We start from the raw sequence: 26,830 nt of genomic DNA on the forward strand, positions 1-26,830 counted from the left end.
ATCCTGAATATTCCTGAAGTGAATGTTTGTAAGATGAAAAAGAAACGTTGCTTACTGTGTCAACAGAACAAGCCAAAGAACAGGCTCTTAGAAACCAAGAGCTTTACAGGAATGGGAGTTGCAATGGATTAGTAATTAAACAAGCACTAATAATTTCATATTCTTGCCAAACAACAGTACCAAAAAAAGCAAGCACTGGGCTGTATAAACAAGACTATCTGCAAGATGAAGTAAGCTTTCCACTCAAGTACTGATAAGGCTCCTACTGCAGCACTGTGTCCAATTTCGGGAACCATGCTATGAGGAAGACGATGGCCATTTGGAGGGAAGCCAGTGAGGAAAAGCCGGAATAAGGTCTGGGAAATAGGACCTGTGGGGAAAGACTGGAAGAACTGGCATGTTTAGTCTACAGCAGAGAAGACTGAGGGTGAGATGTGATAGGTCTTCCAATAAATAAATAGTAATTGCAAAGAGAATAGTAATGAACTAGTTTTCAAGAGGCTTGCAGTTAAGTTGGTTGGGAATTTAGGCCACACAAGAGGACAAGCCTCTGATGATAAGAATAATCTGCCCCTAGAATGGGTGGCCGGGGAAGGTGACAGGGTTTTCACCAAGGATGGGTCCCAGGAGGGGTTATGAGAAGGTCCCCAAGGAATAGCTTGAATTATAGATTATCTTCCTGGAACTGGAGGTAGACTGGAAAACCTCTCAAAGCCTTTCCTGACCCATTTCTTAAATTTATTTTGTCACCTAAGGAAAAGATGAGTTTGCAAAAAATTCTTGACAAACATCAGGCTGTCATTAGCTAATCTGTGAAAATTACCATGGAAAGGAGAAAATAAACTATTTATTAGTTCTAAGGTATGTTTTCTATTCGGATGTCTATAATAATGTGTCCACCATTCTGATATCTGAACACGTCTATGGCACCTTAAATGCTTTTACTGCGCTCTATTTGATTTTATATTTAACTGTATTCTAATGTCATCTGAAAGAAGCATGCCAGCACAACTGCTGCTCAGGTGAGTCAGACCTGCGTTTGCACACACGTAGTAGGCTGTTCTGTATGTGGTTTATCAGCTGTTATATTTACAAGCCAGATGCACTAGCGGATTTTGCTGCCAATATTTGGGTACCTTCAAGAATCTGTCATTCACCTGATGTTAAGCAACTAGCATCAAACGATCAGCTCTGTCAGAGGAATGGAAGCAACTGTATTAAAGGCACAGAAATGAGATTTAAAGAAACCAACACGGGTTATATTATCTACATATATGATAGTTACTTGCCCTAAAGGGCAACGGAGATGACACACTCAAGCTGGAACATTTAGTTTATACTGGACGATACTATTGTCTTGTGGACTGGGGAGGAGCTTATTCCTGATCTTAACTCTCCAAATGAATTAGCACAAAGAAGTGTTTTGGGTTTCCCTTTATCCCTTTTTTCCTCTTTTTTTTTTTAATGGTATTTTTTAAAAAAAGTCTTTCTCGTGTGCTTTGCCGTCCTCTCAGTGGCATAAACGTACAGTTCAAAACTAAGAAAGCAGACGAACCGGTGAACAGCCACAGGAGTTTCTGTTCTTCCCCGCCCCCCTTAAATTAACGAAAAATTTTGAGTATCTCTTTAAAGAAAAAAGTCAAAAAGCAGCAATGTAATGTCTCTCACACAGTGATTATGCGACTGATGATGGCATGGTATCAGAACATCTATATCTGTGATGTTTCAAGTGTACTGATGGTCAGCATCGCAGGATTAGTAGTCTTTTCTAACCTATGTCCAGTGCTAGACGTTCTGCATTTTATAACACAGACTTCAGAATCTCAGTTTTACTGAAGGCCTTGAATCTCTTCCACTCCACGGCTGCGTACGGCCACTGCCCTGTGAATCTGTGCTTTCATTTTATCACTTCTGTACATTAGCCAAAAAACACTGGCTGTTTCAGGCTCTACGTAATCCAAATAGATGTCTTCCTTCCCCCAAGGAAAATGGCAAAGAATCAGTAACATTCATCATTAAAAAATGGAAAAAAATCTACAAAAAGGTACTACAGATGTAGACCTAATGGTCTGTGTCCAAATGACATTTTTCTGATGGTATCATCAAATACAAAATGCAAACACAAAAGGCGTATCATGAAGAATGACAGCGATCTTATCAAAACTGAGTTTGACAAAATTGTAAAATATTTAGCACTGACCTCTATTCTTGTGTAAAATACTGTTTTCAGCTGGTCTCTCAGTGGATGCGCAGGCCTATAGTTCGGGTAGGTTTCTTAGGGGATGTACTAACCTGGCGTGGCACAGCACACTGCTGAGAATCCCAAGTATTGCTTCCCCTTTCTGAAAAGTCTCACAGAGACTTTTCAAAGTCTCTGTGCTGGTACTTTGCCCATTGCAACACTGTTCTTTGACTGTGAGCTGCTTTCTTTTGGCAAGCGGCTGCACAGCAGTTTTTCATTCCTGTCCTAGTCCAGTTTCTTGTGTGTTGGGCTCAAAGCTACGTTTCTTAATCAGGACTTTCCCCTGTGCTTACCCTGAAAGGCACGAACGTGGTGACTGCTGCCGGAGGGTCCAGCCTTAACATCTTTTTTTCCCATCACTGACACACTTTGTACTTCTTAAGAACGGTAGTCATGTTGCTTTGCTGTTACTCAAAAAGGCGTTTTGCAGCTGACAGTTCAATAATGGATATTTATATTTTTAAACATTAAGGGTTTCTTGGAAGACTTGGCTCTCGGTCTGTCCTGAGTTAATTCCCACTTTCATATCTCTTTTGTGATGTGCATGAGTTGCTAAATGAAACTGTGACTTTTCTCATTAATTGCATCATGCATATATGACATGAACAGTGAAGTCATTGGCAGGGGGGAAATACAAACCCATTACTACTTTTAAGGTAAAGAAATACACTGACTGTTTTGTAGGTTTGCATTTTTAGAAGTTAATGCATTAACTTGAAGCCTGTGAGTCTTGTCCTGCTTTCTACTTAGCTCAGTAGCAATGCGTCGGCTCTGTCTGCTGTATTCCTCCCAAAGCTGCCATTGAGAGCCTGAATCCAAATTAATCTTTGTCAAAACAAAAACAGAGAAACTGACCCTGGAGTGACTAGCAGCAGGTTAATTCTTCAATAGTTTCCACCATAATAGGAGGGGGGAAATGAAAAGGAATGAAGTCGGAACAAAGTGAAAGGTTTTCATGCAGTTGTATAATAACGAAAAGAAAGGGAAGACAAGGGAGCAGAAACACAGAGTATACGTAGTCGTTATTGCAAGATTGTCTCCGCAAGCAAATGGTTTTAGGGTGTTAAGACTTGCAAGAGGCCAAAGTAATTTACATGGGTCAATAATATCAAACTGGTTTTATACACCATTGTGATAATATGCCTAAAATATTGTCAATTTTAAACTTTTTACATGGAATAGGAATCACTTTGAAAAAGTGTATCATTCCCTTCAAAAGATTTATTAAAATATTTGAAAGTTGTAGCTAGCAGTTTTGTGTTATGGGGGTCTCAGTGTTTTCCTGTATTACACTGGATATTATCAGTTACAGTGGGGACAGTGGGGCTCCTCTTTTTTGAGGGTCTTGGTCGTTGGTAATATGATAATCTTATGATCATCTTCACAAAAGAAAGCAAACAAATCCCATTTTGGGGCTCTAATCAAGAGGCGTAGCTGTGAAGTAAACAGAATTTACTGCCTGCTCATGTCTCTCCTTACAGTACTCCAAAACTGTTCAGAAATTTGAATATGTATTCAGAAAATTGAATATGTGCCCGAACCTGGAAAGCCTTTCTCAGAGCAGCACCTTATCTGAGATAAGGTTTCATCTATGAGAGGCGGATGTTTAGCTGTATGTCAGCAGTGAAAGGCTATCTGACACCGGTTGTTTCAGACCACAGTGCCAGAATTTAGGACACAGCGAAATCACGGTGTGAAAGTGGTGATACTAGTTAGTGTCAGTAATAGCTGAAGCAGTCATCTGACCACAGTTTTATTGCATAAAGTATAGTTGTTCTTATTTAGTTTTGATTTCGGCATTATGAAACTTGCAAGCAAGACTCAGACTCTCCTGCTGACTGGTAAAGGTACGATCCGTAACGATGAAGCTAGAGGGAGGCTGAATGTAAGAGATCATTTCCAACTAGAACTCAACCCATTTTTTGCTTCCAAAATAAAGACCCTTGTTCCTGTTTTTCGAAAATAAAGCTGTACCAAGGTTCTCTGAAGACCAGCTAGTTTGAACTGTTGCATTTAAGGAAGTCAAGGGATGTTACGTAGAAGAGCTTCTTGCAGCACGTGTTGCCACGGCACTGCTGAGTCATCACAACTCCTCAGTATTATGCTGAGGAAGAAGAGGCAAGTTTTGAAGCAGGCAGATCTTGGCCTGTTAGTGGCTTTCCAAAGAAAGTTAAAAGCAGCACTTGGCTTTTTTTGAGTTTAGTAGAAATCCCATGTACATCTGGAAGAATTGCTGTCTGCTTTCAGTAAGATGCTCCATTTAGTCAGCGGACTGTTGAAGTATTTTTCCTAATATAACAATGATATTAAAAACCACTTCCTGCAGTTCATCTATATTTACCATTTTAAGCCACAACAGTGTAACAACCTTCATCCTCCCATTCTTTTGATAAAGCTTATTAGTAAAGAAAATCTAGACCTGAAACATCTCTAACAACTGAGGCTGAAACTTAGTCCAGGAGTTGTCAGTGGAGGAGAGCTGAATTAATGAAGTAACTTTTTTTACATCTCAAGGACAATATCTAAATTGCTGGCCTTGAAACTTCTGAGAAATATCAAACTAAATACGAATTTTTTCAACTCCTTAAACTATTTCTCTATTTCACAAATGGATAAACCAAAGCAACTCTTACCATTGTCTTCCTTGTAGGATGGTGAATTGGTACAGGATGGTACATAAGATCTTGAACTGCTGTGTTCTCCATCGCTATGCAAGAACAGGAAATAAAGCATAGAATAAAACAGTCTATTTTGTGTATTGCTGGAAGTATGGGAATTTGTTCTAACCTTAGTATCTCTATTCATTTTCATGTAATTTTCTTCCCCCTGTGGCTAATAAGAGGATCAAGACCTAACATTAAAATGAGACGTAACAAATGGAAAAGTGAAAGTGAGCTGGAGGATGGAGGTATCGTCATGGGCTTCCTGGGGCTCTCAGGCTTGTATGCAAACCCTGAAACTGGAAGGCTGGGTTTTCCTTTCCCCTTCTTCACCTCTTCTTGTTCCCTCCCTCCCATTTTCTCAACTGTAAAATGCTTCAATGTTTCACAGTCACTTTGACGAAAATTGGTACGTGGAAACATTTGCATAGTCTTTGTTCATTCCTAGGCAAAACATGATTTATTGAAGGTTGTAGCTTGACGAGGTAGCATCTGAATATACGAGCACCACTTTTCCACAAGAAAGGAGGGTTTACTTGTCTTTACCCACTTAAAAGTTGAGTCATTTCCTATAAATACATTGAACATAATGAGGATTTAGGCATGAAACGGTCTGTACTAGCATTTTAAGAACGAATTTTGTATTTTTTTGTACACTTGAAATACATGCTAGGCTAATCTTAGAATGCCTTTTAAAGCTTAGTAAGGTCAAATATGTGCTTTGTGCAATCACACACCTAAGTTGTATTTAACTTTTCATTAACTTTTCAGTGTGCTAAAAAAATATGCATAATTCATTTCCCTGCTGTTTTTATGTAACCGTATGATAAATGAATAGGAGAGGGGGGAAAAAGATGAGAGACTGGTGAAGCTTTGTCATGTATGCCTACCACTGAGGAACCACTACCACTGCCAACTCCAAGAACACGCCACTGTATAGCTTCATTTTTATTCAGATCTCAGTAAGTTATATAATTAAAAGAATATTAATCTGTACTAAGTACATCTACTCAAACACCCCCTTATAATTGTGGAACTTTGCAATAATTACTGCTTTAGTATAGACTTTCTGATTAATATATGCCATTGCAGTTCATTAAAAGTAAGTAATGTGTGTACATAGACTGTGAAAAGTTTTTGGGAATGGATGAAGATTTGCTGGTATCTTTTTGCTGTGCTATGAAAGAGGGCTGCTTTTCCTTTATGGGTTTACTCTCGTCTTGTATAATAAAACACCCTTTCTTTCAGATATTGTATCTTCATACCTAAGTTAGCTTTCCTTGGTCTTGCGTAACTGAACGTACCGTTACGACTGTCCCCTGTGCTTATACGCAGACTACAAGATGATCGTGGTATCTGGGCAGATACTACTTTGCACTGCGTGAGTTGATTCGCTGCCTCATCTAAACCTTTGAGGTTTGCCTTAGTGCAGAAATTTCTGGATTTTCCTTACTGAAGCTCTCATAACATTGAATCAGATGTGTATTTTCAATTTTGCCAATTGTTGAAGACTAAATGCAGAAACAACTAATGAACACTGGTTTACCCAAGAAATAAACCAGAGACAGAAGAAAACTTAAAGAGGAAGCAGCGATAACTTAATTTACAAGACCTAGCCCTGCCTGCCTCCTTCCGCTGCTTATCGAGCAGACCATCTCTGGTACCTCCATTCTGCGCAAATACCTCGTTCCTTTCTTCATCAACAGAGAAAGTACGGGGAAAAGTTTGGAGTAACCAGAGGTAACAGGGAGAAAGTCTTGATGCTCGTCCCAACCTGTTCATTCCTGGCAAAAAGAAGTCGTTAAATTGTAAACAGAAGGATTTCTGAAAGACTCGGGGATTTTTTAGCCTTACCAGTCACCCCAGAACTGTTTTAGCAAGCTATCACAGAAGGACTGGCAGACCCACCACAATCTTTCAAACCTTATTCTAGCTTGTGCTTTCCAACATACCCCAGTTCATTCCTGCTGCTGAGATCCAAGCTTTCTAGCCATAACTAGGACAGCTAGCTGTGTGTAGTAACCTTTCGAGTTGCCATGCTCAGGAAAGGTGGCAGATTAGATTTTTTTTTTCTTCTGCTATTGAGTCAGAAAATCCTGTTTATTTTGGTGAGATATGTGAGTTGTAATGTAATATACAAAAATAATACTTGCCTCATTAGTTAGTGTTTGTAAATGAGGATAGAATATGCATCAGCCCAGAAGCAATAGCAGACTAGTAGCTAAATATCATTTGCGTAGGCGTTGCAGAGAAACCTAAAACATGCAAATTGCATCTTAAGAGAATAATACATAATACTTCTCCTAATGACTTTTTTTTGGTGGGATATCCCATACACATAAGAAAAAGTTTAAACTATCTCTAAGAGATAATTATATCTGAAATCTTTGGGGGTGGGTGGCTAGGTGTGGTATTTTTTCAGCGATATATTGGTATTCTGTGTCAAATGCTGTCCCCGGGGTAGTTTTGATCCATTACCACTAATACAGAACTTTTTTGGATTTTTTTTTCTCTCTTATCTGTGGTTATCAGTTGACACTATAAATTTATGCTGATGCAAATAAAATCAGAATTTATTGCTTGAGGAAAAAATACAAGTAGTTTTAAACTAGGAGTAATTTTTTACTTAGAAGATCCAGATTAATATGTTGCTGAAATGCTACAAGAAAACAAAAAGCTGAATGAAAAATAAGAAAAAAGTCTTGTACTTTTTCCATCCAAAATGTATTCCATGTCCGCATTTTTTTTTCTTCCTGCTGTTTGCACTCATCACTAGAAAAAATTCCTCTCCAGATAACAGAAAGATGCAAATGGTGATACTGAAGAGGTCTTAGGAGGCCTGGAATGCCATCTGGATGTACTTCTCTTTTCATTGTTTTATACATATATGTGTGTGTGTATGTGTGTGTACACACACACTCTGGAGTCTAGGAAGAATGCTCCAAACCTCAGCATCATGGTTCAGTATGATGATTATAAGCCTCTATAATCACGATGACATATTAAACGTAGAGGTAAGGTCCTGGTAAGAACTCACTCTTTTAAGAATTAAAGCCTGCAGGTGAGGTTGCACACCAATGTTAGGGCCGCACACGCTAAGAATATGAACTGTCTGGCTGCCATTTCTGTATGCAGTTAACCACGTAAACTACTGAGACAGCACATCCTATCAGGCATGCCAGTAATTGTGGGATTAATTTGCAAGTAGGCTCGGAGGTACCTGAGCCTGTCCATGTCTGACAGGAATGCTTATGTTCATCTCACCTCAGAGCTCATTTGTAGTAATTGCTATGAGATTCAAAGTGACTATTTATAGAGTGCATTGGAGAAATAAGTACAATATTCATTAGCAGAACTTTTGGCTCGCAGCGGAACAAGTGAAAAAGCAGACTTCAACGTTGATAAATTGCAGAGCAGTCTAACAGCACTGTTAACTTCCTTTTGCAGTGACACGGGTCTCCTGAGTGGATCCAAGGGCTTCCTGATTGTTTTTCCTGGCACCTATGACTTAAAGCAATCACTTGCTCAAAATGCATGTTGGCAGATTTGGCTCGCCCTTGTGCTGTTTTTTATTAAGAGTGCAAGTATGAAAGGTAAGTGGGCTTCCCAACAAAATAGAAAAATGTAATTTACAGCCTTTGAGCCAAAGAAGATGTTTTAAAATGCTATTATTCTCAAAGCAAATGAATTTTACTTACACAAACAGCAGCAAGCTAAATCTGATATTTGTAAAATGACCACTGGGACCGTCTCTAGATTCTGTTTGCCTTGCTAAATCCACTTTTATTCTATGTTATTGATAAATATTTTCTTTAAGGAATTTTGTGTAGTATTTTTTCCAGAAATTTCTACTGAACTGATGACAACTAGTATGTAAATCAATTATGCTGTTTTCCCTTGGGAAACTGCTGTAGAAAGCAAGGACTGACTTTTAAATTTATAGGAATGTTGACACAAGTTTGCCAATACTCAGCCTGTTTTCCAGTACTGACCTTCAGATGCTGCTTTGTTTTCACTGCTTTCTTCTGAAATGACCCGCATCCCATGTCCAAAGATCTAATTATCTTCCACATTCACAATCTTTGTTACTAGCACTAAGGATTATGCAAACTGTTGCCTATTTCACTCCACAATGTTTTTTCTCAGAAAACAAAGTCAAACAAATAGTTGAAAAATAAAAAAAAAAAAGAGAACTATGTCTGAGGAGATTATTTCTGATTATGACTACTGTCCTCAAAATACAGCTAAAAGTTGTCTTTTTTTCTGAACTGTAAAATAACTGTGCTGTGATTTAACAAGCAGTAGTTCACTGTCTTTTGTTTCTTACGTCTACGGTGTTTTCAGGGTTTTTAATTCAACATTGAGTCCATTTGAGCATTTGCCCTCATCTTTCTTCTGAATAAATAAATTCAACAAAATATGTAAGTCATTCTTCAAATGATGCCATTCTTACTAAAACTTTCAATTTTGCTAACTGATTCCTTACAGTAATCTGTGGAATGGGTGTTATATGGGATTTTGGATTTTTTTAAAGCAGCCTTGCTGCATAACTTAAGAGGATTGTCTCAGTGTGTTGCAAAAAGGTCTGAATATTGCAAAAAGCGCCTTCTCACGATTTACTCTATGCATATAAAAGAACTTTGGGACTGCTGATGAGTTCAGGGATAAAAAAAGTTATTCTGACCCCATTTATATATGTGTATTCAGGAGATTATGACAAACCAAGTCAGATTATGCGTCTGGCAAGCTAACTTGTGGTCCTTTCAGAAAATATAGAATCATAATATTACATCTTCTCCATTCACCATATTCTTCTGACTCTTTTTTGTTGTGGTGGGTTTTGTGTCCTTTATTTACAGGCTTGTTGTTTGGTGAGGTTTTTTCTTTGGTGGTTTTTTTTTTGGTTTGTTTTTTTTTTTTTTGAATAAAGGTGTTGTGAGCACCTCCATCAAGTTCTAAATGCTGGAGAAAAGGGTCTTTTATGTTGTTTGTCACTAAGCGCTTTTGGGTGCCAGATTGTCAGCTTTGTGTCAGGTTTAACAAATTACTTACAGTTGGAGAATTCTTTTTGCCAGGGAAGTACCAGATTTATTTTATAGAGAAATGAATTGGTAACGTTAAGTCCATCTTACTTCTAGCCAGCGTCACTAGCGCCAGCAGTGTCAGCACAGGAACTTTGCTCAGGCCCTGTGTCTGGCCTTTGCGATTAATTGCTTCTAACATCAGATGGGTGTTGAAGTCCCTCCACTTCCTGCACAGCTGAAGCTAGGCCATATCAAGGTCATTTCATGTACGTGTAAATATAATGTGCGCTTTGCACTTGACTGTTTTTGCTTTGATACTGAATTAGAACTGTGAAATGATGGCTGCAGAATATCCCAATATATCTAATAATCTTTTGCTCAACCTTTTTCTTTTTTTTTTTTTTTTTTAAACAAAGCAGAGGGCAGATTTTTCTGTCTTCTCCGTGTCTTCTCCTGTAGTGTGTATGACACTCAAACTTTAAACGCAAAAAACAACTTCCTCATGCTGACTGCTATAAAACTCCATGGCAATGTCACAGAATGTGTTACCGTCACAGCCTTTGTCTGCCATTACTTTTGCTCTTAAAAACAACCAAGATTTAGGACTGGTTGGCTTTTGACTGGGAGACTCTGATGTGAGGGTGTGAAATTACTGCAAGAGATCACACTGGTGATTCACAGGGATACGCTTTCTACTGTATCAGATGCTGGATGTATGCCACAGTTTGGTGGCATATGATACCATGGGAGTTTTTTCTTAATAGCAACTAAGGCTGGGTCTGAACATTCTGGTAATTAAATGTCTGAATTCGTTATAAAAGAGTAGGACTTCATGGCTGAGTGTCAAATATGGGTACTCCAAATATCCTTCCTGGTCCTCACATTTCACAAAGCTCTGTGCTGTTGTATAACAATTCCTTGCACAACATTTCTGCCTGCTTCGTAAAGAATGATGACAGGTTTTACGATTGCACTTTGCTCTGTTAATATACGTACTACTACATTTTTGGCAGATCAAGTATCCTTCGCTTTCATTCTTAGTGTTGCCATTTGGCAACAACAGCACTTCAAAGGTAAACTCTGTAAGCGCATAAGGATTCCTTGGGATGGAAGACGTTATGTACATATGATATGAAAACATCATAGTTATATGCTTTCATACACATAATTTTAGAAGTTTCATAAAGAATGCTAAAATACGAATAGCTATTTCATTCTAATGTAATGCAGCCAAACTATAAGTTGTTGAATTGGCATCCATTATCCTCTCTTTTTTGAAATTTACTTGGAATTCCTCCTCCGTTTTATTAGGGTGGAAATTAAGCTCTAGATTGTGAAAATAATGTGAAGCTGAAACCTGAGAACAACTGTCTGACAAGTATAATTCACTTCAAATTTGAGGCAAGCGTAATGCCAAAGCGTTTGGTGATTACAGGATCTCTGCTCCTTTACATTCTTTTGACAAAGGAGATTACTTCCACTCTGCATGTATTACCCCATTAACCAGGAAAATGAGGAAGAATTTACAGGAATACCTAAACCTCACCTGTGAGAGAACGTGCAGTGAATTTAGGGTAAAACATAACACAAATGCTCCTAATCTCCAAAATATGTTGAGAAGTGTTGAACTATAGTAAATTAGTTACTGACGCTATTGTTAACATCATGCTTTATCTTGTAATATTATTAAAACCTCTATGTAAGCGGTTGAGTTCCTGGAAATACTGTAGTAAAAGAAAGAGATCTCCAAAGGAAAAAAGAGATGCTGAGACCTCCGTGATGTACTCTCTGTAAAAATATGAGGATAGCTTCTAAAGCAGTCAGAAACTTAAGAAATTTTATATGACTGTTTGCGTAGGAAAAGGTTTTCATAGGCAGAAGATACTAAAATGAAGAAAGTTGCCTTGTCATTCATTGTTTATCACAAGCGATAAACAGCCGTGCGCTTCTGCTATTTCACCATCATTTACAAATCAGTCGTAGGGGCTATATATCTTAAGATGGAGAGGAAGCAAGCAAAGTAATAATTTGTTTGCACTGCTCTGGCGTTATCAGTCCCAGCTGCAGTAGCTGACCAGCTGTGGATGTTATGACGTGATGAATTATATGCTCGAAACTGTCTTTCTGTGTAATATTTAAATCCTGAGCTCTGCACTGTGATCCTCAGCGTTTAATAGGTGTGGTTGTGTGTGGAATTTAGGTTTTTTTGTGAAAACAGTCTGTAGGATGTAATGTTTTTATGCAGCGCAGAGTTATCAGCGAAATGTGTTTGCGTGCAGCTAGTAAGAATGCCCATCTAATGCTTTTCAAATGGTACTCCAATCATCTGCTTTAAATGATTAATAAGCACAAGCTGAAAATAGCACCACAGTTACCTAATGTTTGCATGATTATTTTTGTAAACATTTCATTCAGGGTTTCTCTGCTATCTTTCTAAGCATTGTCAAAAGAGAAACGTTGCTATTCTTGATTAGTTTTTCTCAGTTTGTTTGATCTTCATCACGACCCGGAGAGATGCAGCAGGGGAAAGCACCAGAAATGCTGATTCTCAGTTGACAGCAAGCATGTGGTTTAAGATCAAATGAGAAAACTAATCCCGATATTTGCAGAATAGTTACAGGTTTCTAATTTTTTCCAAAGCTAGTAACTGAACTCGGTGAGAACTACAAGTCTCTATTTTGCTAATGAGCTTGTCTGAAAGCACTACAAAAATACGGTCACAGCTTCTGGTTTTAAATAAGTTGGAAATAGTTTTAAAAGATGGGGAGGGATTTGTACTTTTGTTATGTTGGCTGTCCTACTTTTTCGTTAAGTCCTTGCTGTGATAAGGTTAAGACTGGAATTTAAATGGTGTTAAGGAAGAAGCCAAGATAGTAATCAGAATATAATTAATAGCGTATCATCTCTCAAACAACCAGGGATGGCCAGCACTGCTATCCACCAATAAAAAGTGGTGGAAGATTTCCAGTTTCCCAAGTAAAATGCTCGTGGTGTTCACTGTAGGGGTCTACAGGTGATGTGTATGAATCCTTTACACCAAACAAAAATCCATCCCATCTACCACAGATTTTCTTTTGCTCTTCAAAATTCACTCTATTTCAGTTCAGTTTTGGAGACATTCAGGAACTGTTTTTAACTCTCATAGTGTAAAGACTATACGGCACAGCAGAACGGATATGAAATCTAATTTAAGCCTATGGGTAAAACCAGGATGGTTTGGTTAAATACTCAACATTAACTACTCTGGCAATGTTCCAAAGATGCCATCCTCTTTTGGGCAATGGTGTGAGGAAAGGTAGTACCTTCAAATCTAGGTTGTGGGCTTTTTTTAACTATTTTTCTAATACCAGAGTGTTAGTTCCTCAGTCTACACAATGTACATCATCTGTACATCATACTTCATTCATAAAGTAAAAATACACATACATTTTTCCAAAGGTCCTGTGTCCCAGGCCAGGACTCTCCATCTCTCAGAATCAGGGTCAGGCCTTCCCCTTGCGATTTTGGGAGAATTCTGACTGAAAACTGTGACTATTAAGAAAAAAAAAAAAGGAAGAAGGAAGTGGTCGTCGTGTTAAACCTTTGCCATTGACAAAGGTGACTAAAGCCCTTCCCACTAAGGGGGGACTGGAGCCGCCCTCACCTGCACGGCGTCTCCGCGCGGTTCCCGCCACTGCCCCGACATCTTGCGAGCACCCGCGGTCTGACAGGCAAATTTTAACGTAATAACTTAAAACAGTGCAAACCTGAGGGGGAAAGGGTGGTCCCCACGCCCCTTCTCGGTCCCTGCAGCCCCCTCCCGGCCCTCGCCCACGGCGCCCTCGTCCCTGACGGGCTGAGAAGGGAGGGAAGCGGAGGCCGAGGGGCGCCGCCACCTCCGCGCCCCCTGCGCGCCCCCCGCAGCCCTGGCGGAGCTGGGCGCGGCGCCGGCCTCTCCCCGCTGAGGGGAGCCCCTGCCCTGCCGGGGGAGGCGAGGCGAGCCTCCGCTGGGGCCGGCACAGGCACCTCGGCGGGGAGGGGAGAGGCGCTGCCCGCCCCCCCTTCCCCCTCAGGGGTTCCCCGCTCGCCGCGGCCCCGCTAAGTCTGAGGGAGCGCCGCCGCCGCCCACCGCAGCGCAACGGCCCGGCGCAGGAGGGAGGCGCCGTGCGCGGCCCGACTCCCCGGGCGCCGCCGCTGAGGGGGGACAGCGGCCGCCTCTGCGCTCCCGCCGGCTCCGCTCGGCTCGGCTCCGCTTGCCGGCTCAGGTAGGAGCGGGAGCCCGGCGCGGCCCGGCTGCGGGGGGGGGCTGCGGGGAGCGACGACCCCCGGGGGCTGCTCCGTGCTGAGGTGACCTTGAGGCGCGGGGGGCGGCGGGGGAGCGCTGCCGGGGCCGAGCCCGCCCCGGAGGGGTGGCGGGGGGAGCGGGATGCGGTTGAAGGATGTTTTCGGGCGGTGAACGGAGGCGGCTCTGCCGAGGGAGGGCTGCGTGTGTGGCTGCCGCGGGGGAAAGCCGCCTTACGCAGCTCTTCGGTCTCGGTCGGTGTGTGGAGCCCGGCGGGTGCTGTCGTGACAGGAATAGGAGGTGGCCGCGCTCCCTGAGCCCTGCCTGGGCAGCCCGAAGGCCGGGAGCGGGGTGGCGGCGGCGGAGCCCCGTGCCGGCCCGCCCGAGGCACCGCGGACCCCGCAGCAGCGCGCCCGACGGGAGCCCCAGCAGCCCCGGGGACTGGGCTCCGGGCGCCAAGTTTCTCTTCTTAGGAATATTTATTTGAGGGTGTGAACAGGAGGCTGATGCCCCTCAGCCCCGTTCCCGCGGCGGGGCTGTGCGGGACGGCGAGCTGAGGGGAGAAGCAGCCCCTCAGGCGCCCCGTCGCCGCCGTGTCCGCAGGCGGGGGCAGCCGCCCGGCTCCTGCGCCTGCAGCCGGGCTCTGCTCCGGTGCGGCGGGGCCGGGGCTTATCCCTCTCTTTTTTTCCACTGGGGGATTTAAACACGTTTTACAAACGGTAATATTCCAGTTCGGAGCACCTCAGAGCCCGAGGAAAGCTGCGGCGGGAGGTAACTTTGCCCGGGTCACCCCGACACCATCCACGGAGGTGCCCCCAAGCCCGGCTCGGGGCTCTGCCGGAGCGCCCCTCACGCCGCCTTTATGTCACTGGACATAATGGATTATTTTTCTAAAATTCTGATTTAGGGACTGTACTAGAAATGAGAAAGAAGGAACGTTGTCTTCCGTTACGTATCTTTGAAAGGCCTGTTGTGTTGTAGGTGGAGGAAACATCTCTTTTACTTAATTAAACTGTCAAAAAGTTCACTTCGTTCTTTGTGTTTCTTGCTGATCATTTTTTGCTTGTATTTTTTTCCTTCTTATTGTTGTGCTGTTTTATCACATTACACCAACACAACTTAATCCCGTGCTAATACTTTCTTTACTTTCTTTTTATTTCAAGTGTATTTTGTAGTAAAGTGATATTTGAGAAGCGTGGATACCAAGATAAGGTGCTGGGAAGATAGGCAAGCTGAAAGCAATGGTGTAGAGTAGGACTTCACTGCTGCTGGAATAAACTAAAATGTAAGTTTATTAACAGTGTGAAACTTGATGCTGCTGTAACTCAACTCCCATACGGTAAAAAGAAATCTTTTCAAGAATACTGGTATCTTGCTGGTAGATACTGCAAGCCCTTAGTTACGTAAGCAGCTCTTTGAAAGTGAGTGGGACTGCATGCAAACGGTCATGTTCGCAGGTAGCGCTTCGTTTCTGATCTTGTCCATTCATCTACACGTGACTAATTTTCATGTGGTGGCTCAAATAGAATTCTGCATTTTCATGACTTTTATGTGAAGAAGCAGTTGTTTTTCTGTGTATCTTGCTAATAAAGTAGTTCAGTGGTTCAGTGTTCTTTTTAACGAGCTCCATTTTCAAAGTGAGCATTGGTATAAGTTCTTCATAAAGCAAAAGAGTACGTATTAAATGTTTAGTTTAGTGTCAATACTAACACTTTCACTTTAACATTTAATGGAATGAGTGTAGGGTTTTATGTTACCTTCAATTCGTATTTGATATCATTACCAGTATCGTTCTTTGCTCACATGCTATAAATCCAGGACCACAACCTCTTGATTATCTAGGGTATTGAATGGGGTATTGATCCAAATTTCTGGCATGTCTCTCTATCCAAACCATGTATTTTAACCATTCAGTTGTCCATTTCCTGATTAAGTTAAGTAAATTTTAATTGTTTTTAACAAGTTTGATGGGGAGATAATGGATATACTTATATTGCTATCCTGTAATGGTGTCACCTCAATAGGATTAGTTTTGGAGCAGTGCAATGGGGAGAGCAAACGGACCACTATAATAGCCAGTGGGTTGGGTTTGGTTTGGTTTGGTTTTCCTCAAGTAGGCATTTGGTGTCATTTGAGATGCCTCGGGATACCCCTCCTGGCCTTTCACACAGCTTCAGAGGGCTTGTGAGTTTCTGCTGTGTCCTATGTCACCTATTGGACACAATAGGGGAGCACCTCAGACGATAGCATTAGCGACCTCGTAGTAGATAGCTGAGTCAAACCTGGTGCATTTGTCTGGTTCCTTATCTGCTGTTAGCTAAGAATGAAGCGCTGCAGATCACTTAACCACAGTAACTTTAGTGATGTGACTAGAAAATATGACTATTTGTCTGAATATAGATAATCCTCTAAGTGTTACCTTAGAGTTTATCTACATCAACAAAACCTGCGTATTCTGGTTATTTGCTCAAAACTTATAATAGACAGTTTAAATTATACAAAGTGAGGTCAAAGAGAAAATTCTGATGCTCAAAATACCCTAAAACTTGCATTGTAACTTCAGAATAGGTGCAGGATGATGATCACAGTTGGGGAAAAATATCTGTGTTGACCATGAGGAAAAGCAGAGGAATTACACAAGAGTTAAAGTGATTGTTCTAATGACAGTCCGATGGGAGATGGTAGTGGAGGAGATAACTGGGAACAGGAGAAATGTTTACATTTAAACAAAATTGTGTGACTGCTGAAATCTTTTAAAATAAACATTTGAACAAAGTTCAAACTTCTGATGAAGCTTACCATTGGAATGTGTGTGTCAGATATACTTAAGAATGCTGTTTAAAAACAGAGCTTTTCATATAATGTATACTCTGCAGTAAATATTTGCAATTTTCAAAATTCACAGTGGAACTTAGGTTGTCCTTTGAAAGAAAAAAATATGTAAAAACTAAGTAAGTAAATATAAGTATAAATGCAGACTATTTTAAGAATAGAAGTGGCAAATGCAAAAGGATAAAATAGTTTTAATTATCTGAAAAGGAAAAGTCTAAAATCTTTGAGAAAGGTAAAGTGAACGTGGACATGTAATATTTACGTGTAATAGGATAATAGATGTGACAGTAATACGCGTCTTAGTGGCTGAGATACATGTTGGTCTCAGTATATTCATGCTACAAAAAATCAGTTAAATCAGAAAGGCTAATTTTTTTCCAAAGCCAACTGTGAAAACAGGTTTCATCTTCCACAAATGGAGTTATTTAGGAGTGAAGTATTCCATTTTATAGGTGTGACCAACTCTTTCGTATTCACTGGGTCTGATATAGTGTATCCTAAGGGATGTGTTAACTGGCATTTTCCTGGGTCACTCCATACACATCAGCATGGGCTTGTATCTAAAGGTCATTGTGTAAAAGGCCTTGTTTTCACATACTGTGAACTTTACTTTCAGAATTCTTGAATGTGTTGTGACGTATAAATAAAATAGCTGGTGTGCTGTAGGGACACCCTCCACGCACTGGAATGTAAACCAAAAAGGCTTTATATGTTTATTGGAGGCAGAAGTTGCTACATATTTAACACGTACAATAGGAAGTGTATTTTGGAGGGTTCATTGCATGCCTTGTAAGTGTGCAGAAAAAGACCATTTCTGAAGAGCCTGAGTTCCTTCAGTCTGTATGCTCAGGTCAGCACCCTTGTAGCCTCAGTTGCAGTTCTCCTGTGGAAGCTTATTTGTCTGCTTTCAGCTATTTCTCTCCTCTGATCTAATGGCCTCACATTGCTGGCAGATTTTACAGTCTTCCCATCGCTCCTATTTCAAGGCCGTACGTCCCAAGAACTGCTCAGCTTCCAGAAATTGCCATATTTGGAGTGCCAGATACTTGTGAAGGCAAACTTGTGGTGCAATTTCTGAATGTCTGCGAAAGAGTAACAGCAGTGCTATCGTGTACGAGGTAGTACAGTTGTCGTAATACAAGAATCTTTTTTTGCACAATGAATTTATTCATTGTATAGTGTAGTGCCTTTAAAAAGTAATAGCAGTGGGTTTTTCAGAACCAAAACTGCTTTCTTTCATTGGTGCATCTTGTGAAGGAGGTACTTTGTCCTGCATGCATGTAGCAGTCTCTTATGTATGCGTTGTACGTGTATGTGGAAACCATCACATGGGTTTGCAGGTTCGTCAAAGAAGGGTTGATTTTAATGGTTGACGGGACAGGATTTGGAGCTGCAAGACTGAATCACGTGTCTTTCTCACACCCACCAAGTTTCGCAGCAGTGTGACCTTGGATGTGCATTTTAAATTTTGAAAAAATTTGTGCAGTATGGAGCCCAGGACACGGAAGCTGTCTCTATTCAGCATTTGTATTTCTAAGATTAATAAATCATTAATTCCATAGTGTTTGGGGAATTACCCTTAGCCTAATTTATTTATTAACATGTTTAAAATAACTTATATTGAACTTCATGAAAAGTATTTCTAATATAAAAACACCCATCAGGGATGAAGATTGCTTAAAAATATTGCAGCTGCAGGTGTACACTCCATATTACATTTCTCTCTTCTTAATATGCTTTAGGATTCAGGAGTTTTCTGAAAAACAGGACCTTTTTTTTCTTGGTGGTTAACAGTGAGGCTAACACCTAGCATATTCCTTTTGATACCCCATTATGAGCAGGAGATACTTTTCAAGCCTCTGGATAGCAAAAATCACAGTGTCACCTTGAATGTATTTGCTGATCATATATATTCTATCCTGTTGTTGAACAGCTGTTCTTCATCAGTGGAGGTTATTCCCACTAATGGGAAATCTTCCATCATGGAAGATGTGACTGCATTCAGCAGAACATACAAAATAGGCTCATATATTAGGCTACTCAGCATTTCAGTTTTTGTGATTCAGGTTATTTCCTTGGTATTTTAAACCTTTCTGTAATATTGTTATTATTTAAACAGACTAATAATGTTTAAGAGGATTGAAATAGTAGGAATTTTGTTTTCAGGGTATGTTCTCTGTAACCAAAATTGGAAACTCCCAATAGGTTGATGGGTTTCTAGAGAGTATTCTAATAGGTGTCTTGAAATGTTTTTAAGCAGCAGTATTAAATGAGATTTGTCATAATCAAGAGCAGGAAAATGTTCTTTGCTGTCATCAGATTTCCTAGCAATTCTGTTGATGACAATCGCTGAACCTTAAGGTAAATACAGGTTATTCCCAAAAAATGAAGATTTATATTCTTTGTCGTCAGAGGAAATTGGTCTGTACATTTTTAGGTGCTGGTCTACACTCTCAGCAAAAGCAAAACAGTAATTTTGAGAATAAGCTTACACAAGAAAAACTAATTGGTGGCAATATTAGGTGTATATACAGCTGCTTTGCAGCACTGAACTTGTAGTCTTAAGTTGAAATGCAGTTTTAATGCGTTGCTTTATTCTACAAAATCTACATGTTCAGCATTTTTCTAATGTGTGAAGCATTTTACTAGCTTTAAATCAGTTTTTGTGCACAAAAAAAAAAGAAGACTGGCATGAGTTTTGGCCTGTAAGTAGTAGAAAGTAATTACATGAAGACAAAATGTCAAAATTTTATCTGGAAAAGATCTATTCCATGTTATTGGGGTTTTCTTAATTACAGTAAGTATCAAGTGTCCAAAAGCCGTGATGAAAACTGGGCCCATTTTTGGTTAAACATGCAAATGACAGAAGAATCATTCTGGAAGAGGTAGAATGATTCTTGAAAGATGAAATACTCTGAAAAATTAATGTTATACACTGTAGCCCTGCTGATTCTGTGTCAAGTGCTAAAGAATTTGAGAGCAATAGGAACAAGAAAATGCCATTATGGTCTGTGGGGGCATGGTCTTAAGAGGTTCGTTTCCTCCAGAAGATACAGTACTATGTTGCTTTTCGTGTGACCCAACGGTGTTCCCTTCATATTTTTTCTTGGCACTGCTAACATTTATTGCTCCCTAGCTAAATAAGATAACAAGACAGAGTTGCATTTACTGTGAATTTTCTTTGATTTTTTTTTTTCCTTCCTTTTTTTGACTCAGGTTTTGCAATTTTCTGGAGAGTAAAGAAGAATTGAAAGGTTAATTTATGTGCAGCACTCCTGTAATACGTTTTGGCATTACATATGCCTTTTTTTAAAATACCGTAATAATATTTCTTACTTATAGTCTACAGTGGCTTCTGGGTCCCTTTCAGCAGAACTCCGCTTATCTCTGTTTTGTATTTTTGCTTAATTTCTAGATTTGTACTTGCTTTGCAGCTTACTTTTTGACAAGTTCTTAAAGATACTAAGTTTTATTTTGAATTTTGAGCTTGTCCGCTTGTGGATTGAAAGTGATAAGAACCCTATCTGCTTACTTCACAAACATTTTTTTCTCTACTGAAAATTGTTCATGTGTACAGCCAGCTATGAGATATATTCTTGCAGTGTGCTACGTGAAATTACGTTCCATTGACAGTGAATTTTAGTAATCACTTTTAATTTGTGTGGCAGTTGGTTTGGTTCTTTATTTTTCAAGAAACTGTGCACCACTAAGCTGCAGTTTCCTATCAGTCCTCTGCTAAGCTGTGATTTCATATCAGTCCTTACTGTCCTGTGAAAATATCATGTCGGTCAGTTAGTGAAAGCCTTACTGTAGCCAGTATAATTTGCCTGTTACTGGGTTTTTCTTCTTTAATCGGCCAGTTACTATATCAAAAAGGAAATGTCATTGGTTTGATGTTTAGATTATTTTCAGGCACTTAATCCTTCAGGTGCTTTCGTGATGATTTAACTTGTTTCGGCATCTTCCTGGGAAAAAAAGGGAGATGGATTGGTTTGCAGTTTCTTGAGTCGGACTTGCTTCTCCTTTTGAAGTTGCATACTATTTTTGCCTCTCCACAGTCCTTTGTGAACTTTACCCTTTACTTCGTTCGTGCATTATTGAATATAATAGCTAATGTTTGGGGATGGCTTTAGGTAATTCCATAAGCGCTCTGCAGTGAACTTCATCATTCTCTATCAAACTGAGTATGTCTGGCTTCTTTCGATATTTTTTTATCCTATTCTTTTTTCCTTCAGGCCTGTAGTCCTGTCTTCTTGTTAAAAATCACTTTAGAAAATATTTTGCTTTTCATTATCCTTTGGATGGAGACATTAAAAGAATATGAAGGAGGAGCTTACTTCCGCTGTATTTATAGATCCTTTTCCTATTGCCATTTGATGTCCCTCATTAGTTGTTGATCCTCTTGTGGGTTGGCTCATTTGGATCATACCCAAGATGCTACTTCCATTCTTTTTCACTTGTTCTCTGTTAAATGCTCATTTCACCTTTTGTACAATCTCTTCTGATAGTTGAAACCTTTAAAGGCTCTGGATGTAACAGTAATAGCCCCTTACAGTGCTTCCTATATTCTCTCTGCACTGAGATAATCTGTTGCACTATTTTATACAGCCATTGTTGATAACTGTCAACTGAACTCCTTGATCATCTCTTCAAGAGATGATACAAATCATTTGGCTGAGTTTGCTGAAGTTCCTGCCCCAAATTCCAGTTCTTTTTTTGTGCTTCTTTCACATCTTCCTTTCAATATGCTAGTGAATTCTCTGGAGTTGTGATAATGCTTACTTGAAATGTATTGCTGCCCTTAAAATCTCAGCCAGTGCTTTCCTGTTGATCAGAATAAAATACAACTGCAGCATATTCCAAGTTTGTACCTTTCTCTTGTTAGCACAGCTCCACCTTGATAATATGACATGTCTCCTCCTCAAGGGAGCAGTATGAAAAGATTTAAAAAATGCATGTATGTGATGACTAGGGCATAGGATGGGGGAATGAAGACTCCATGTTTTTACATGCTTTGTTAGGGGACATTTTCTGCCTTCATACAGGTTGCTTACCATTTCTGGGCTGTTGTATCAGATTAATAATTAAACTGCTACAATATGCAACCAACCTGCCTGTTTCAAGGGTTAATTCATCACAACTTGTAAAGCTACTGAGAATTTTTGATAGAAAATACTGTTGTAAGTGCAAAGCACTGTTTGTATCTGCAAGATATCTCTAATGTTACTCAAAAAGAATATTAAAGCCACTTACCTAAATAGGAGTGAAGTGTGGTGGGTTCTACGTACACACAAATGACCAAGTCTCTTCTCTATGTGAAAACATCAGGTTTTTTGGTGGTGTTCTTGCAGACAGCATTCTGAGAACCAGTGCATTTCAAGAGGAAGAGCCTGCCTAGAACAGAGTACCCTTTCAGTTAAAATTTCATCCTGCTCTAGGGAGGGAATATCACATTTGTAAACCTAGCACTAAGCGTTGTGTTCTTGTCAAGAGACCATTTCCAAATAACGTTTATGGCCTGATTGTCAAATAAGTTATAGGTAACACAGTAGAAATATTTAATGTATTAAGGGCAGGATTTTTAAAAAGGCAGGAATGGAAGCCAAATGGAATTTTAAGTCCTGTTGGCTTGTCAGTGGGATTTGTGCGTCTATAAGTTGGATGTTTTTGAAAATTGCACTCTAAATTGGTGACTAATAGAGCTCTTCCTATGATAATGGTATAAAAAGGCTTACAAGTTACCATTAATAATTCAACTGAAGATTATTGGAGTCCGATTCAGTACATCCTGAAAATGATGAAAAGTTTCTCTCATTGATTTTAGTGGCTTTGGGTTATGTTGTTAGGGCGCTCTGATGTAATAATGTACTTTTGGGGGATAATTTTTCCCCTTCCAATGCATCTAGGTAGCCAGAGTTGAAAGTCATAATTTACAGGAGAAACAGATGATGGAGTCTTCTTTGATGCTCTTTATGTACCGGTATTTGCAAGTATGTGTAAGATGCTCTTCCCCTGAGCGCAGGAAGAATCAGGCAAAGTGGGTTTCTCTCTGCCAGCTTTCCATAGCAGAAGCTGCGAGGTGGGTTTCCTTGGGCAGGGCAGCGGGAGGTGGACTCTGGGGTAGCTGTTACTGCTCTGCAGTGTGAGCTCTGCATCAAATGGAGCAGCGGCAGTGCCCTGCTGTCCCTCCAGCCTCCCTCCAGCAGCGCACTGGCATGGCCGGTGCCACAGCCTACCCTGTTCCGCACCACTGGGGAGCCGGCTGGTTTCATCATTCCCTCTGTCTTTTACTGTCTGCCTCTCCTCTTCCATTTTACCTCTCTCTTTCCATTCTCAAAAAATGTCACCTTAAACCATTTGAAGTCCTAAAGAGTCTTATGTTTGATATTGCTTTGGATGGAAACATGCCTTCTACAGCTGTCATAAATGAGGGATGTCAATTAAACCTATAAGTTTTATCCAACCAGAATTTTCAAGCATCTCAGAAGCACAGCATTATCTTTGGGTAATCTGTGTATGAATACAAAAAATAGAAGCCCCATGTTATGTATTTGTGGGGGACATAAAATCTGTAAATGAACAACAATGGATCACTGGTATTTTTAACAAAGCAGACATAATTTTTAGAGATTGTAGAGACACGTGGAATTCTTGTTATCATATCAATATCTGTGAAAAGAGATTGGATAATCAAAACAAAGATTTGTGAAAATATGTTCATTAACACTGAAAGATAAACTGATAGGTCCAGATGGCTCTGCAAGGGAGAGAGATATTTTTCTAAATGAAAATACAGAGGTACTGGTGTTGAACTGGAAGTGCTTTCGTGTTCTCACACCACCACTCAGTGCCTGTTAGCAGGCTGCTCTGTAGCAGCTATGGGTGTACAGCACTGATGTCTTTTCAACTTGAATAAAATTCTGCTTCAGACGTGACCGTGCCTGAATTTCTCTGTCTGTGGAAGCGAGTATTGCACACTGAAGGGCACTTGGAGAAGTTGAAGTGAACACTTGTGGGTGCATGCAGTAGTGTTTAGTTCTTATGTGAAAGCTTTCTTCAGTGCAGGGGGGAAAGGCTTTTCCAACACATTACCATATATGACTTTGGGCTTTGTAACCTTCCTATGATTCAGCCAAATTTTTTTTTGCATATTTCTGTGTAAATATGGTGAAAGAAATAAGAGGTTGGTGGAGCTTACTGTATCCATTCTGATTTTAAACGTGTGACTTCTGGAAGAAAATTGTAGCCATAAATGCTTTGCTGTTCTGAGGGGAAGGTATACAGAAGGAAAAGCCATAGGATGACTATAAGTGTTGAACAATAAAACCGGAACAAAAAGCTTTCTATAAATAGTAGCATGGTCCCAGTTCAGTGAAGTACTTAAGCATATGTCTAAATCCCTCCTTGTTCAACACAGCACTTCATGTGCATTTGAATTCTGCTGAAATAAAGCATTAAACAGCAGGCTTAAGTGCTTAGTTGAATTAGGGGCTGCATCTATGTAGACAGGCCTGGAGAGAAGGATGATTTTCTTCCCGGGAAAATGGTATGCTGTAAGCCTTTATGGCCTAATATTTTCTATGAAATTTCTGACATTGCGCACTGACCAATTAACTTGCAGAACTATTGGACATTAAAGTATTACATAGTAATTGTGCTCTGTTATTCCAAAATTATGTTTTGCTATTTGCAAATTGGTCAGACTTAATGATAGCTGCTGCCTTTGTAGCAGTAGGACCTGTATTCTCTACTAAAGTGAATTTCCAGTTTTTGGGTAAAACTAGTACAAAGAGGATTTTCCTCGTGACATCAGTGAAGCAGTCAGTACTCAGGAATTCAAAGCACGGGCTTCTCCATCCAGGTACCCCTGTTAGCACTCTGTCAAGGAGTTTTCAGAGGCACATAAAGACCATTTTGATTGGCAATTTTTGAGTTACCTAGATAAGACCTCTTCCAAAGGCTTATTTTCTCAGAAAATATTTAGCACCTATTTTCTTAAAAATGAAATCTAGTTAACCATTTCAGTTTTTTCAATGTATTAGTCATTCTTGAAACTATTCTACAGGGATCCTGACTAGTGGTTGTGTTGGCTGGCTGGATCGATCAGAAAGCAACGCTTAGAAAGTGTGTCTCAATTAGGCTAAAATAATGAAAATACAACACATCCTGCTTTTTTATAACATGGACATATACAGCTAACCAGACACTTTTTTCATTTGTAGGTGTATGGAGGTTATAAAACTTAGATTTCCATTGGGATGGAAACTTCAATATGTCACTCCCTTGTCAGGGATTCTGAGGTACAGACTTGGCTTTTGAGAATCCTGCTCCGAGCCCCTGCTCTGATTGACAGTGTAGCTTTCAGATCTCTCAAAATTAATCAGACCCAGGATTCCCCAAATGCATTTCAGTGTATTAGTTATGAGTCAGCTCACTAGTTATGAGAGTCAGCTTCATAGCTAGGATACTTTTTTTTTTTTGTTTCCCATGGAAATCTGGGTGAAGTAGGTAAGTAGTGAGTAGTCAAACTTTTGATAAAGCGAAGTTTGGGCCAAAAAATGTTCTGTTTTAATGAAACAGAATTACCACGGTGATCTGGCAGACATATATATATATATATATATGTGGCCCATGGATCTAGAAGACTACTTTCAAAAATAGTCACTGAAGTATGGGGACTCTTTAAAAAGAAGTCTGTACAGCCCAATTCATACCTAGTGCTAGTTGCCTGTCAATCGCAGTTCTAGAGCACACTGCCTTTGTTTTGTTTACTTCACTATTTTTCTGTTGAACAAATCTGTGTACCTATTTTGTATGTGTGCATTAAGTCCCTATCGGGAAAAGCACACTGTACAAATGGTTAATTTGAATGTTACACATTTGAGCTGATTAAAGAAATTCTAATCTGGATCTTTACATAGTCAGTTATGAAGGAGTTTCATAATTTAAACCAGATCAAGTCTATAAGGTCATAATAAGCTCATGTAAATCTCCCAAGTGTAATAAAGTTGAAATATTTCAATTGTATAATTAAAAACACCCCTCTGTAAATATTTGAGTGAAAGTCCCTTGTTGCTTTACATTAAATTTCATTAGAGCACATACAGCTTTGAAGAAGTGCCATTTTGATCTGATTCAAAGGTCAACCGTTGCGAATCATGGTTAATGTCATAATGTTCTCTTACTTCATGTGCTGCATTTGGCACTTTTAAGTTATACAAAATGAGCTTTATCTGTTTTGAACTTCATACTGTGTGAATGGCAGTTTCTGTAGCAAGGATCAAAATATCTATTAGAAACAGGATCAAAATACAAAAATCAAGCTGTAGAATGACACATAACTTCTACTAAAATTAATGAAGTTATAGTATGTGATGTAATTAAGCAGGTTGGTAGATAGGAAATTAATGAGCTGATCTTTGTGAAATATGCAGACTGAGTAACTTCCCATAGAATATTAGTGTGGAAGTGACAGATTAGATTGGAAGTAAACTGACGAGGTGTTTGATGACCTGATGCTGAAATTGTACGTGTAATGAAGCAAACCAGTTCTGCCAAATATATGTCTCTATCAAGCTTCCTCTTCAAAACACTGAAAATAAGTTCAGCGTTTTTAATTAAATGTTCAGGAGCTGTTTTCTTAAGGTAGCGTGGCAAATAAATTGTTTAGTTATTTAGTCCAATGATGGTGCCAGAGGCATTTAAATCTTGCCTCTGGGAGAAGGAAAAATATTTTTAAGCTGTATATCGAGTACCATTACTAATTTTAATTAAGGAAAAAAAATACGTTTTTCTGAGATAGGATTTTGGT

General features: G+C 39.8%; 1 protein-coding gene across 19 annotated transcripts in view; it reads left to right on the forward strand.

Moving 5' to 3' along the window:
• The first annotated feature begins 13,836 nt into the window (after positions 1-13,836).
• ATP2B2 (ATPase plasma membrane Ca2+ transporting 2) overlaps positions 13,837-26,830 on the forward strand; it is a 429,829-nt gene continuing 416,835 nt past the window's right edge. For 4 of the 19 annotated variants that reach the window (XM_074602513.1, XM_074602506.1, XM_074602514.1 and 1 more), the window contains exon 1: positions 13,837-14,170. The gene's annotated coding sequence lies outside the window, so the exon portion shown is untranslated. Of the gene's footprint in view, positions 14,171-15,350; positions 15,473-26,830 lie in introns of those variants that run through there. The other 15 variants (XM_074602496.1, XM_074602503.1, XM_074602500.1 and 12 more) reach the window with 9 other exon arrangements.

The sequence above is a fragment of the Larus michahellis genome, chromosome 10 (genome assembly GCF_964199755.1).
Source record: "Larus michahellis chromosome 10, bLarMic1.1, whole genome shotgun sequence".
Classification (NCBI taxonomy): domain Eukaryota; kingdom Metazoa; phylum Chordata; class Aves; order Charadriiformes; family Laridae; genus Larus; species Larus michahellis.